We start from the raw sequence: 12,338 nt of genomic DNA, 5'->3' as shown, positions 1-12,338 counted from the left end.
AAAAGGTATCTTACTTTGGGATCTTAACACTCATCTCAATACTTATTCTACCTGCTTAAAAAAATTTTTTTTTAATCTTTATTTTTGAAAGACAGAGAGACGGACTGTGAGCAGGGGAGGAACAGAGGGACAAGGAGGCACAGAATCTGACACAGGATCCAGGCTCTAAACTATCAGCACAGAGCCTGACGCGGGGCTTGAACTCACGAACCACAAGTTCAGGACCTGAGTTGAAGTTGGACACTCAACCGACTGAGCCACCCAAGCACCCCTTGACTGCTTTTGTAAATCTGCACTTCATTCTTATTTACTAAAATAACCAAAATGCCTTCATTCTCATTCTAAAACACAGCAGGATGATGTCCCCTTGGGCTGTGTCTTCCCTCTGCCTGGAATGCTCTTTCTCCAGATATCCACATTGCCTACTCCATCACTTCCTTTAATTCTTGCATCAGCCATCACTTTCTCAATAAGCCCTACTCTAACCATCCTGTTTAAAATGCCAACCTGTCTTCCTCCACTCCATCCTACCTCCAAATTCCTGGTCCCACCTTCTCTGCTCTATTCTCATAACACTTGTTACTTCCTTTCACACTATATCATTTCCTATTTAGTATGTTTTATTTATTGCTTTTCTATACTCCTAGAATATAAGCCCATGAGCACTGAAATTTTATCCAGGTTGTTCACTGATATATCCCAAAGACTCTAAAACCATGACTAGCACAAAGGATGTACTCTATAAGGATTTGTTGAACACTGATTGAAATGAATAGAACACAGTAACTAGAAAATTTTCAGATGATTTTACCAATGAATTATATCAAATATTTAAGAAAGAAACAAATAAAGTCATCCTGTGCATTTTTTTTTCAGAGAACAGATATAGAGTACCTACAAAGAGATACAAATTATGTTAAAAAAAAAAAAGAACCAAACAGAAATTCTGGATATAAAAATAACTGAATTGAAAAATTCCCTAGAGGGGTTTAATAGCAGACTTGAACAGGCAGCAGAAAATCAGCCAATGAAATAAAAACAAGTCATTTGAAATTATCAAGTCTGAAAAACAAAAAGAAAAAAGAATGAAGAAAAATGAACAGGGGTGCCTGGATGACTCTGTTGAGTATCCAACTCTTGACTTTGGCTCAGGTCATGATCTGACAGTCATAAGTTTGAGCCCCACGTTGAGCTCTGTGTCAAGTGTGGAACCTGATTAAAATTCTCACTCTCTCTCTCTTCCTCTGAACCTCCTCTCTAAAATAATAATAATAATAATAATAATAATAACAACAATAAAGGAAAAAAAAGAAAAATGAACAGAGCCTAAGGGACATAATTATGAGATACCATCAAGAGGACCAATAAAAGTATTATGAGTTCTAGAAGAAGAAGAAAGAGAATGAGGCAAAAGATTATTTGAAGAAATAATGGCTGAAAACATCATAAATTTAAGGAAAGGAGAGACACACAAATCCATGTAGAAGGGTCTACAAATCCAATAGGCCCAACAAATTGCAAGGATAAATCCAAAGAAACCCACACTGAGACATTATAATGAAGGACTCAAAAGACAAAGACAAGGAATCATGAAAACAATAAGAGAAAAGCAACTCATCATTTACAAAGGATCCTCAATAAGATTTCCCACCAGAAACCTTGTAAGTCAGAGGCAGTAGGATGATATAGTTAATGTGTTGAAAGAAAAACGTGTCAACCGAGAATTTTATATCCAGCAAAACTGCCCTTCAAAAAAATGAAGGAGAAATTTACACTTCCCCAAATAAACAAAAGCTGAGGGAGTTCATTACCACTAGATCTGTCCTACAAAATCTGCTAAAAGGAGTCCTTCAGGTTGAAATGAAGGATACTATAATGACAAAAGGATCAACACACCAAGAAGATATAACAATTATAAATATATATGCACAAAACATCAGAGCTCCAAAATATATGAAGCAAACATTGACATAATTGAAGGGAGAAATAAACAGCTCTACAATAATACCAGGAAACTTTAATACCCCACCTTCAGTAATGGATAAAACAATAGATAGATACAGAATGCTCCATCTAACAACAGCAGAATAAACTTTTTCTGAAGTGTATATGCAACATTCTTCAAGATAAACCATGTTAGGCCACAAAATGAGTCTTAATAAAATTCAAAAGACTAAAAACATACAAAATATCTTTTTCAATAAGAACATAATGAGGGGTGCCTGAGTGGCTCAGTTGGTTAAGCATCTGACTCCAGCTCAGGTCATGATCTCACAGTTCATGAGTTCAAGCCCTGCGTTGGGCTCTGTGCTGACAGCTCGAAGCCTGGACCCTGCTTCAGATTCTGTGTCTCCTTCTGTCTCTCTGCCCCTCCTGCCCCTTTGTGCTCTCTCTCTCAAAAATAATTAAACACTAAAAATTTTTTTAAAAAGAACATAATGAAACTAGAAATCAACAGCAAAAGAAAAATTGGAAAATACACATACATGTGGAAATTAAACAACACACTATCAAACAACAAATGAGTCTGACAAAAAACATCACAAGATATGGCAACGAGAAAGAACGAAATCCTGCCATTTGCGGTAATGTGGATGGAACTGGAGGGTATTATGCTAAGTGAAATAAGTCGGTCAAAGACAGATATCATATGTTTTCACCTATGTGGAACTTGACAAACTTAACAGAAGACCATGGGGGAAGGGAAGGGGAAAAAATAGTTACAAACAGAGAGGGAGGGAGGCAAACCATAAGAGACTCTTAAATACAGAAAACTGAGGGTTGATGGTGGGGTGGGGGAGAGGGGAAAATGGGTGATGGGCAATGAGGAGGGCACTTGTTGGGATGAGCACTGGGTATTGTATGTAAGCAATGAATCACGGGAATCTACCCCCAAAACCCAGAGCACATGGTACACACTGTATGTTAGCCAATTGGACAATAAATTATGTTAAAAAAATAAATCAAAAAATAAAAATAAAAAATAATATTTCACTCTAAAAACATCACAAGAAAAATTAGAAAATCTCTTAAAGCAAATAAAAATACAACATAGCAAAACTTAAGGGATGAAGTGAAAGCATAGGTAAGAGGTAAATATATAGCTATAAAGCTTATGTTAAAAAAGAAGAAAAATCTCAAATCCTAGTTTTATACCCTAAAACTAGAATTAGAGAAAGAGGAACAAATTAAAACCAAAAGTAATAAAAGAAAATTATAAATACTGGAGTAGCAATAAACAAAATAGAAAACAGAAAACAATAGAGAAAATCAATAAAACCAAGAGTTTGTTCTTCAAAGAGATAAACAAAATTGACAAACCTTTATTCAGACTGACTTAGAAAAAAAGATGAAGAACACACAAATAACCAAAACTAGAAATGAAAGAGGAAGCATTACTACTGATTTCATTAAAATAGAAAGAATTAAACTAGGAACAATTATATGCCCACACAATGAATACACTAGATAAAATGGACAAATTCCTAGAAACACACAACCTACCAAGACTGAACCATGAAAAATTTAAAAATCTGAATAGGTCCATAACTAGTAAGGAAATTGAGTCAGTAACCAAAAACCTCTCAACACCAACAAAAGAAGCCCAAGACCAGATAGCTTCACTGGTGAATTCTACCAAACATTAAAGAAAAATTAACACCTTAAACAAAAATTAACACCTTAAACTCTTAACAAATAAGTACTAAGAATTCTTAAACTCTTCCAAAACATTTAAGAAGTGTGAATAGTGCCTAATTCATTCTATGAGGTTAGCATTACCCTGACACAAAAGCCAGACAAAGACACTATAAAAAAACTGCAGACCAATATCCCAATAAAGATTGATACAAAAATCTTCAAATAAAATACCACCACCCTGAATTCAACAACATATTCAAAGGGTCTCAATAGCATATGGAAAGGGTCATATACAATGACCAAGTGGGATTTATTCCTGGAATGCAAGAAAGGTTCAATATATAAAAATCGATCAATGTAATACATGGCATTAACAAAATGATGAATAAAAAAATGATCATTTAAATTGATGCAGAAATGCTTTAAGAAATTCAATACCTGTTCAAGACTTAAAAACAAAAACAAAAACCCTCCAACTAAGAATAGAAGGAAACTACCTGGACATAAGAAAGAACATACATGAAAAACCCACAGCTAACATCACACTTATTGGTGAAAGACTAAAAGCCTTTCCTCTAAGAACAGGAAGAGGTAAGGATGCCTCCTTTTGTCATTTCTATTCAACATAGTACTGAAAGTTGTAGCCAGAGCAAGCAGTAAAAAAAAAAAAAAAAAAAAAAAAAAAAAAAAGACATTCAAATTGGAGGGGAAGAATAAAACTATCTCTATTCACAGATGACTTGATTTTATACATAGAAAACCCTAAAGCAGCCACAAAACAGACCGTTAGAACTAATCAATGGATTCAGAAAAGTTGTGGGATCCACAATCAACATCAAAAATCAGTTTCATTTCTATATACTAACAATGAATCTGAGAAGGAAGTTAAGAAAACAATTCTATTTACAATAGCATTAAAAAGAATAAAATACTTAAGAATAAGTTTAAACAGGGAGGCAAGAGACCTGTACAGTGAAAACTACAAAACATTGCTGAAAGAAGTTACACCAGACACAAAGAAATGTAAAGACATCCTGTATTCATATAGGATGTTAATATCAAGTTCAAGACTTGTTAATATCAAGTTTAAGACTTCATATTAAGATATTAAGATATCAGTACTACCCAAAACAATCTACAGCTGCATTACCTATCAAATCCCCAAAATAAAAAGATCCATCCTAAAATACATATGAAATCTAAAAGAATTTCAAATAATCCAAATAACCCTAAAAAGAAGGATAAAGTTGGAGGTTTTACACTTCCTGATTTCAAAATTTATTTCAAAGCTACAGTAATCAAAACAGTGTGATACTGGCATAAAGACAGACCAACAGAATAAATTAGCCCGGAAATAAAACACATGTGGTCAAATGATTTTCAACAAGACTGCCAAACCCATTCAATAGGGAAAGAAAAGTCTTTTCAACAAATAGTGTTGAGAAAACTGGATAACGATATGCCAAAAAATGAAGCTGAGTCTTTATGTTAAATCATACACAAAAATTAACCCAAAATGTATCAAAGATCTAAACATACGAGCTAGCACTCTAGAACTTAGAAGAAAATATAGGAGGAAAGCTTCATGACAATGGATTTGGCAATGATTTCTTGGATATGACACCAAAACACGGGCAACAGAAGAAACAAATAAACTGGATTTCATAAAAATTAAAAACTCTTGTATATCAAAGGACGCTATCAACAGAGTGGAAAGACAACCTGCAGACTAGGAGAAAATATTTGTAAGTCATGTATTTTATAAAAGGTTAACCAGAGTATACAAAGAACTCCTACAACACAACAACAAAATAATCCAATTTAAAATATGGGCAAAGGACTGGAATAGACATTTGTCCAAAAAAGATATACAAAAGGCAATGAGCAAATGAAGTGATGCTCATCACCACTAATCATCAGGAAACTGCAAATAAAAACCATTATGAGATAGTAGATAGTACGTCACACCCATTAGGATGGCTATTATGAGGAACACAGAAAACAAGTGTTGTTGAGGTTGGGAGGGAGCAACTGGAACTCTTGTGCCTTGCTGGTGGGAATGTAAAATAGTGTGGCTGCTGTGGAAAATGCATAGTGGTTCCCCTGCAAAACACAGAATTACCAACAATTCTACTTCTGGGTATATATTCAAAGGAACTGAAAGCAGGTTCTCTAAAAGATACACGTATACCCATATTCAGAGCAGTGTTACAATACCTAAAAGGTGAGAGCAACCAACATGTCCATCAATGGATGACATACATTAATAAAATGCTGTATATATATACAATAGAATATTATAAAGCCTTAGAAGGCAAGGAAATTTTGACACATGCTACAACATGGATTAGCCTAGAAGACATCATGCTTAGTGAAAAAAGGCAGCCACAAAAGGGCAAATATTACATGATTCCATTTATATATATATAGTACCTAGAATAGTTATATTCAAAGACAGAAAGTAGAATTGTGGTTGCTAGGGGCTCGGGGGAAAGGGAATGCATGGAAATTATTGTTTAATGGATAGTGTTTTAGTTTAGTAAGATAAAAAAGTTCTGGAGATAGATGGCGGTGGTAATAGTACAATAAATAATGTAAATGTACTTAATGTCACTCAACTGCACATTTTAAAATGATTAAAAGGGTAAGTTGTATGTAAAGCACATTTTGCCACAATAAAATATTACTCAAGATGCAGTACAGGGAAATGAAGTGAAAAAAAAAAAAAAACCCACAAAAGCCAATTGAAAGCTATGGAAAGGAGAATGGAACAGTCCACTTGCTCTCAGATCCATGCATAACCTTCCATGCCCTGAGTCTGGAGAGCTGATATCTCAAAACTGTATTTTCCACACTCCTTGTCCTATTGGCTTCTTTCTCTGCTAGATTCCATCCATGAGAGTCTCAGGCAAGAGACTGGATCATAGGTGGAAAAGAGATACCAGGATATTTCTCCTTTGCTTTCTTTGGCTTTTATGGTGTCTCCATCAGTGGCTACGTCTCTCCATGGTCCCTGTTTCTGTAGGACAGAACTGCCATAGTTCTAAGATGGCCTCACCTTCTGGGTTCTGGTAAGACTATCTCCTTATTGCAACCCTACAGCCCAAGCAGCGATAAGAGTTTTTTTGCTATTGCTAAACACAGACTGCCTCACTATCCCCTGGTTGGAATTCAGATACCCTAAAACATTTGTAACTAGTTCTTCATATGTCAGTCTGTTCAGGCTGCTATAACAAAAATACCATAAATTGGTGGCTTATAAACAACAAACATTTATTTCTCCCAGTTCTAGGGGCTGGGAAGTCCAAGATCACGGTGCTGGTAGATCCTATGTCTGGTAAGGAACCACTGTCTAGACAACTGTCGATTTGCAGTAACCTCACATGGTGGGACAGATGAGCCAGCTCTCTGGGGTCTCCTTTACAAGGACACTGCTCCCATTTGTGAGGCTCTTCCTTTATGACCTAATCACCTCCAAAGTCCCCACCTTCCCAACACCCTCACCATTGTGGTCAGGATCCCCACATAGGAATTCAGGGAGGATACAAACATTCAGACCATAGTATCATCTTAAATTCTCTGTTGAACCACCCAGTATTAACCATTTTCCTGACTGATTCTAACACACATCCAATCCATTTGAAAAAGAAAGAATAGAAACAATGGATAAAAGGCAACAGGTAATGGCTGAGAGTTTTCCTGAAGAGGTGAAAGGTGTGAACACTCAAATTTAGGAAGCTCAAGTAGAATAGATAAGAAATTCACAGTTAGATACATATCAAAATAAAACCATGGAACACCAAAGACAAAGAGAAACTCTTAAAACCAATCAAATAGAAAAGACGCATTACATGTAGAAGAAAACAATCGGAATGACTGCTGATATTTCAATAGAAAACAGTAGTATGATATATTAAAAAAATATACATATATTCAAATGAAAGAAAATAACTATTAATCTAAAAGAAACAAAAGTACCCATAAAAGTATCTTTCAATATCAAAGGCAATAAAAAGATATTTTCCACGAAAAACATTGGGGTTTAACAACGATGATGCTGAGAAAAAGCATGTTTATAGGATACCTTTCAAAAATGATAATGATCCACAAGAAAAGTCTAGATTGCCAAAAACAACAAAGAAATTGTCACGCATGTGTGTAAATCTAAACCAGCACTGACTGTAAGACACATAATAGACAATAATGAATAATTAAAAGTGTAGTAATAGGATTTAAATGTTCCTAAATTCCTTACACGGTTAAAGAGATGGTCAGAAATGATAACTTTAGGCTTTTAGGGTAAATATGAAACACTAGAACCTCAAAATACCATATATAAAGAGAATAGCAGATGGCTTTACTCAGAACCAAGCAATATGTTAATACCTTGATTCTTACTTTAAAAAACACTCATCGTATATTTTGGCAGAGCATTTTTGGAGGATCCTTCCCTTTGTGCACCCACTTTTGCTAAGCTGTGCTTCTGCTGCTTCAACTCCCATCATATAAAGTTTAAGTTAGATTCAAAAGGAGCTCCTGCCTATGAAGGAAGAGGCACACTGGACGGTCAACAGGTCAGCTGTGTAGGTCGTTTATCTTCACACAACAGCCAGAATGATTTCAACACAGAAACCAGATCACATTATCTTTCTGCTAAAAATCCTTCAAAATCCACACTCTAACTATGTTCTCCAGACCCTGGATGATCTGGCTGTTTCTGACGCCCCTAAACTGACCCTAAGTTCTTCTTCGCCTCTTCCTGTGTCTTCACCCTCCACTGGCTTCTGACAGGTCTGAGAACACTGTAAACTCTTTTCTGCTGCAGGATCTCCTGTCGTCTTTGCCTAGCTGCTTCCTCAAACCTTCCACACGGCTGGTTTGACCTTCTCTCATACACAGACCATCAGGATCCCATGCAGTTACTCCAGCCAGAAATGAACTACCCCTGCTTTGAATTTATTCTATAGATTATTCTCCTAGCATGATTCTGAAAGTAATAGAGCATTCCTGGTTAAAAGAAGCCCACAGAAAAGTGAGTTTGCCATATAAAACGACCTCACACAGACAACAGGATGAATCACCAAGCGGGTTTTAGGTATCTCCTTTCTCACAAAACTTTAAAACACACTCACAGAAATCTCTGGTCTAGCTTACTGCAGAATAGAAGAACTGGATACATACCCCTTTCAGCTTTCCAAAAACATAGGAAACAAAGTATGGTTTAAAACAGACCTTGTCTAGTTATATGTATGGTTTGTTTTGAATGAGCCATAATCAATGTTTTGTTCCCTTCATTTGCTTAAAGATGTTTTGTAGGGAGAGAAAACAAGGTCTACTTTTGTACTTCCATACATGTATTCTTTCCACTACTCATTTTCCTAGTTGGTAATTATGGGGATAAAAGTACTTGCTTAGAATAAATGCTAGAACCAAAGCAAAGGCTTTCATTTCCTAGAAAATTTCTCCATATTTTAAAAGTGGCATTAGTGGGGTGCCTGCGTGGCTCAGTCGGTTGAGCATCAGGCTCTTGATTTCAGCTCAAGTCATGATCCCAGGGTCGTGGGATCGAGCCCCACATCAGCATGGAGCCTACTTAAGATTCTTTCTCTCTCTCTCTCTCCCTCTGACCTTCTCCCCTACTTGCTCTCTCTCTCTCTCTCTCTCTCTCTCTGAAAAAAAAAATGGCATTAGTGAGAACCCGAAACAACTTTAAGTCATCAGAACACTATTCTAAGCTTTAGTACAAATCCATAAGCTTCAACGTCCACAGCTATAAAACGGAATGATAATGCATGTCTGAACTAATTCTCAGAGTTGCTTAAGTACCAAGTGAGTTTTATGAAGAAATGCTTCATAAATTGTAATACAGGATTACTCTCCTCCTTAAGGATGAAAGTTGGGTTAGAGTTTGGGCTACACAATTTACCCATTCGAATTAGTAAGGGATATTTTCTGAGTCAGAAATCACAACCTGAAACGTCTGCAGGGACAAAGGAGGTGAAATACATGAGTGAAGCTGGTCTGGACGAAGTAAAAGCAGGGAGTGGAGGCCTTGTGGCAAAGTAAAGAGTGCACATGCCCCATTCAGAGTGGGCAACCACATCTGCTTTGAGCTGCTTACAGGTGCAAACTCCACCTTGCCGGGCCCTATTGTTTTTCAGGAAAAGCTAGGACTCTGGGAATGTATGTAAAATTTACTAATTTTAAAATATTGGTAAATAGTTTCAAAGTATTCAGTCATTTTAAATTGATGAGCTGACCCAAATAAACATATCCAAAGACGAAATTCAGCTTTTATGTTATCTCCTTATGACTTCCACATGAGTTTTTGTGGGTTTTGTCACAAAGAGATGGCCAATAGACATAAGTCTAACCACATGGTGTAATCATCCTCAGACCTCAGGAAAAATGGACAATAACAGTGGCTAGCATTTTTCTGACTGTTTGCTATATGCCAGGTGCCCACTGTAGTTACAGTTTTATATGCATTATGTCATTTAACACTCACAAAAAGCATTTCAGAAAGGCATTGCTGTAATCCACATTTTCAGAAAAGAGGACTGAGGGTTAGAAAGAGTTTTTAAAGTCATAATGCTGGTAAATGGTAGAGTCAAGAAAAAGACAAAGTCAAAGGCCATGGTAGAAGTTTGGTGTTCAAGGACAGATGACCTCAATTCAGAAGACTAATTTCCCCAATTTGAGGTTCTTGATTCCCTATGTGTCCCCAGTGTGGTAAGGGGTCTTCTGTGAATTATTTTGAAAGTCTAATGGAAACCTTCTATTTACCCTGTAATGGATGACTGAGTTTGTTTCCCATTACCAAGGAAAGGGAGTTTGCTTTGTTAGATACAATCTTTCAAATTACAGATCTAGGGGAGAGACTAATGAAGGGATCTTTGTCTATAAAAATGAAGAAGAAAGAAGAAAGAAGAAGGAAGAAGAAGGAAGAAAGGAGAAGGGAGAAGGAAGAAGGAAGGAAGGAAGGAGAAGAGGAAAAGTTGGAACCGAATAGTTTAGAGCATGGACATTGCAGAAGTTATTAAAATGATACATTTTTACATCAAAACTTTATATAATCCCCATTCATATAAAGTAGATTTGTATTTACAAATATTTATTCATTCACCAAACTATTAGTAGCAACTCATGGACCTTCAAATACTTTGGATTTGACAGATAAAAGTTATTTTTCAAATATATGCACCAAAAAAACGTAGGCTGTAAACATACAGTTGAAAAACGATGTCCAAGCCAATGCTATCCCCTTTGGCCATGTGGCCAAACTCTCTGCAAATAGATATGCCAAGCTGGTATTAAAGACCACCAAGCTGAATCTTTCACTTTGCACTTTTTTTTCTCCTCACCAATAATAATCAAAAAGGACTAAGGCAAATGAGAGCAATTTTTCACATGCTAGACATCATACCAATAAATTCATAAAAAACAAGTTACCATTGAAATCTTACACATCTCTAAATTTTCCCACTTGAAAACAATGATCTTTTATAATGTAACAAAAATCAATATGGCATGAATAACATGGACCCTGATTTATTTGTCAAAACTTGGAACTCAGGCTCCAGCAAATCCAGAGAACTTGTCGACTTGATCACCTACCTTTAGAAAAGCCTGAAAGTAACGAATAATAAAGCTCAAGTACAAGACACAAAGTGGCCAGGCTACAGCTGTGATCCTGGGCCTGTGACACGCAACAACAGAGTCATGGTGTTTGTTACAGGGATAAGCATCCAGGATCTGGGGAAAGTAATTAGACGTTGAACTTACAAACATTTGGGTAGAATGACAGGACTATAATTTTCCCCTCAGTTTTCGCATTTTTACAACTAACACGGAGCAATAAGGCACCTCCTTTCTTGTATTGACCTAAACCAAATCTAAAGTCACTGGGTCGATGTGAATTCTAAAAGAAATTTAAGAGGCTTTAAGAGCACCTACAATCACCAAGAAAATAGCAGAAAAAAGGAAACCCATGAGGATTCTTTGGATTTTCAAAAATCTCTCTTTTTAAATTTTAGCACCATTACAAAGGCTATTTCAAGGCTTACATCCAATTACCATCTTAGTACTAATAAATTATCACTTAAATTTGTTGTTGTTGTTGTTTTAAATTGTCTTAGGGAAATTTTAGCAAGGTGCAGATAGAAACTACTGGAGAACAGAACAGAGTTGTTAGTGAGCAAGTTGAAATGACATCATTTCTGGAAGGATTCCCCTATTTCTCAACAGCGATCACAAGGCTCTGGTCTGCACTTTCTCTCTCCTTAGAAAACTTTTCCAGATGCGTGTAGAGTTGCAGGGACCCCGGCCCCACAGACCTGCTTCTAGAGAAGTCATCCCCGAGCAACAGCTCCCTGCGGCCGACCCAACGCGGCGCCGCCACAAGTTCTCCCCGGGGCCGCGGGGACGAGGCGCGACCTCCCCTCGGGTTCTCCCCGCACGTTCTCCACACGCCCCCTCCGCGCTCCAGCTCAAATACTCCCGGCCGGCTCGGGGCGGGCGCGGGCGCCGTGACCTCGCACTCTCCGCGCCCGGGAGCGCCCCACACGCCACTGGTGGCCGGGAAGCGGCGCCGCCCCCGGCACCGCCCCCAGCGCCGCGGGGGCACCGCCCCCTCCCAGGGCTCCAAGCAGCACCCGCGCAGCCCCGACCGCTACCTGGGCCGGAAGCGGGCGCCTCCT

At 37.4% G+C, this 12,338-nt stretch overlaps 1 protein-coding gene across 1 annotated transcript in view; it reads right to left on the bottom strand.

The window, feature by feature from the left end:
• MYO3A (myosin IIIA) overlaps positions 1-12,062 on the bottom strand; it is a 243,182-nt gene extending 231,120 nt beyond the window's left edge. Inside the window, exon 1 of the mRNA XM_049624722.1 lies at positions 11,976-12,062. The gene's annotated coding sequence lies outside the window, so the exon portion shown is untranslated. The remainder of the gene's footprint in view (positions 1-11,975) is intronic.
• Between the last annotated feature and the right edge of the window lie 276 nt (positions 12,063-12,338).

The sequence above is a fragment of the Panthera uncia genome, chromosome B4 (genome assembly GCF_023721935.1).
Source record: "Panthera uncia isolate 11264 chromosome B4, Puncia_PCG_1.0, whole genome shotgun sequence".
NCBI lineage: Eukaryota > Metazoa > Chordata > Mammalia > Carnivora > Felidae > Panthera > Panthera uncia.
The sequence above is the reverse complement of the archived record's forward strand: the minus strand, read 5'-3'. Positions and strand labels throughout refer to the sequence as shown.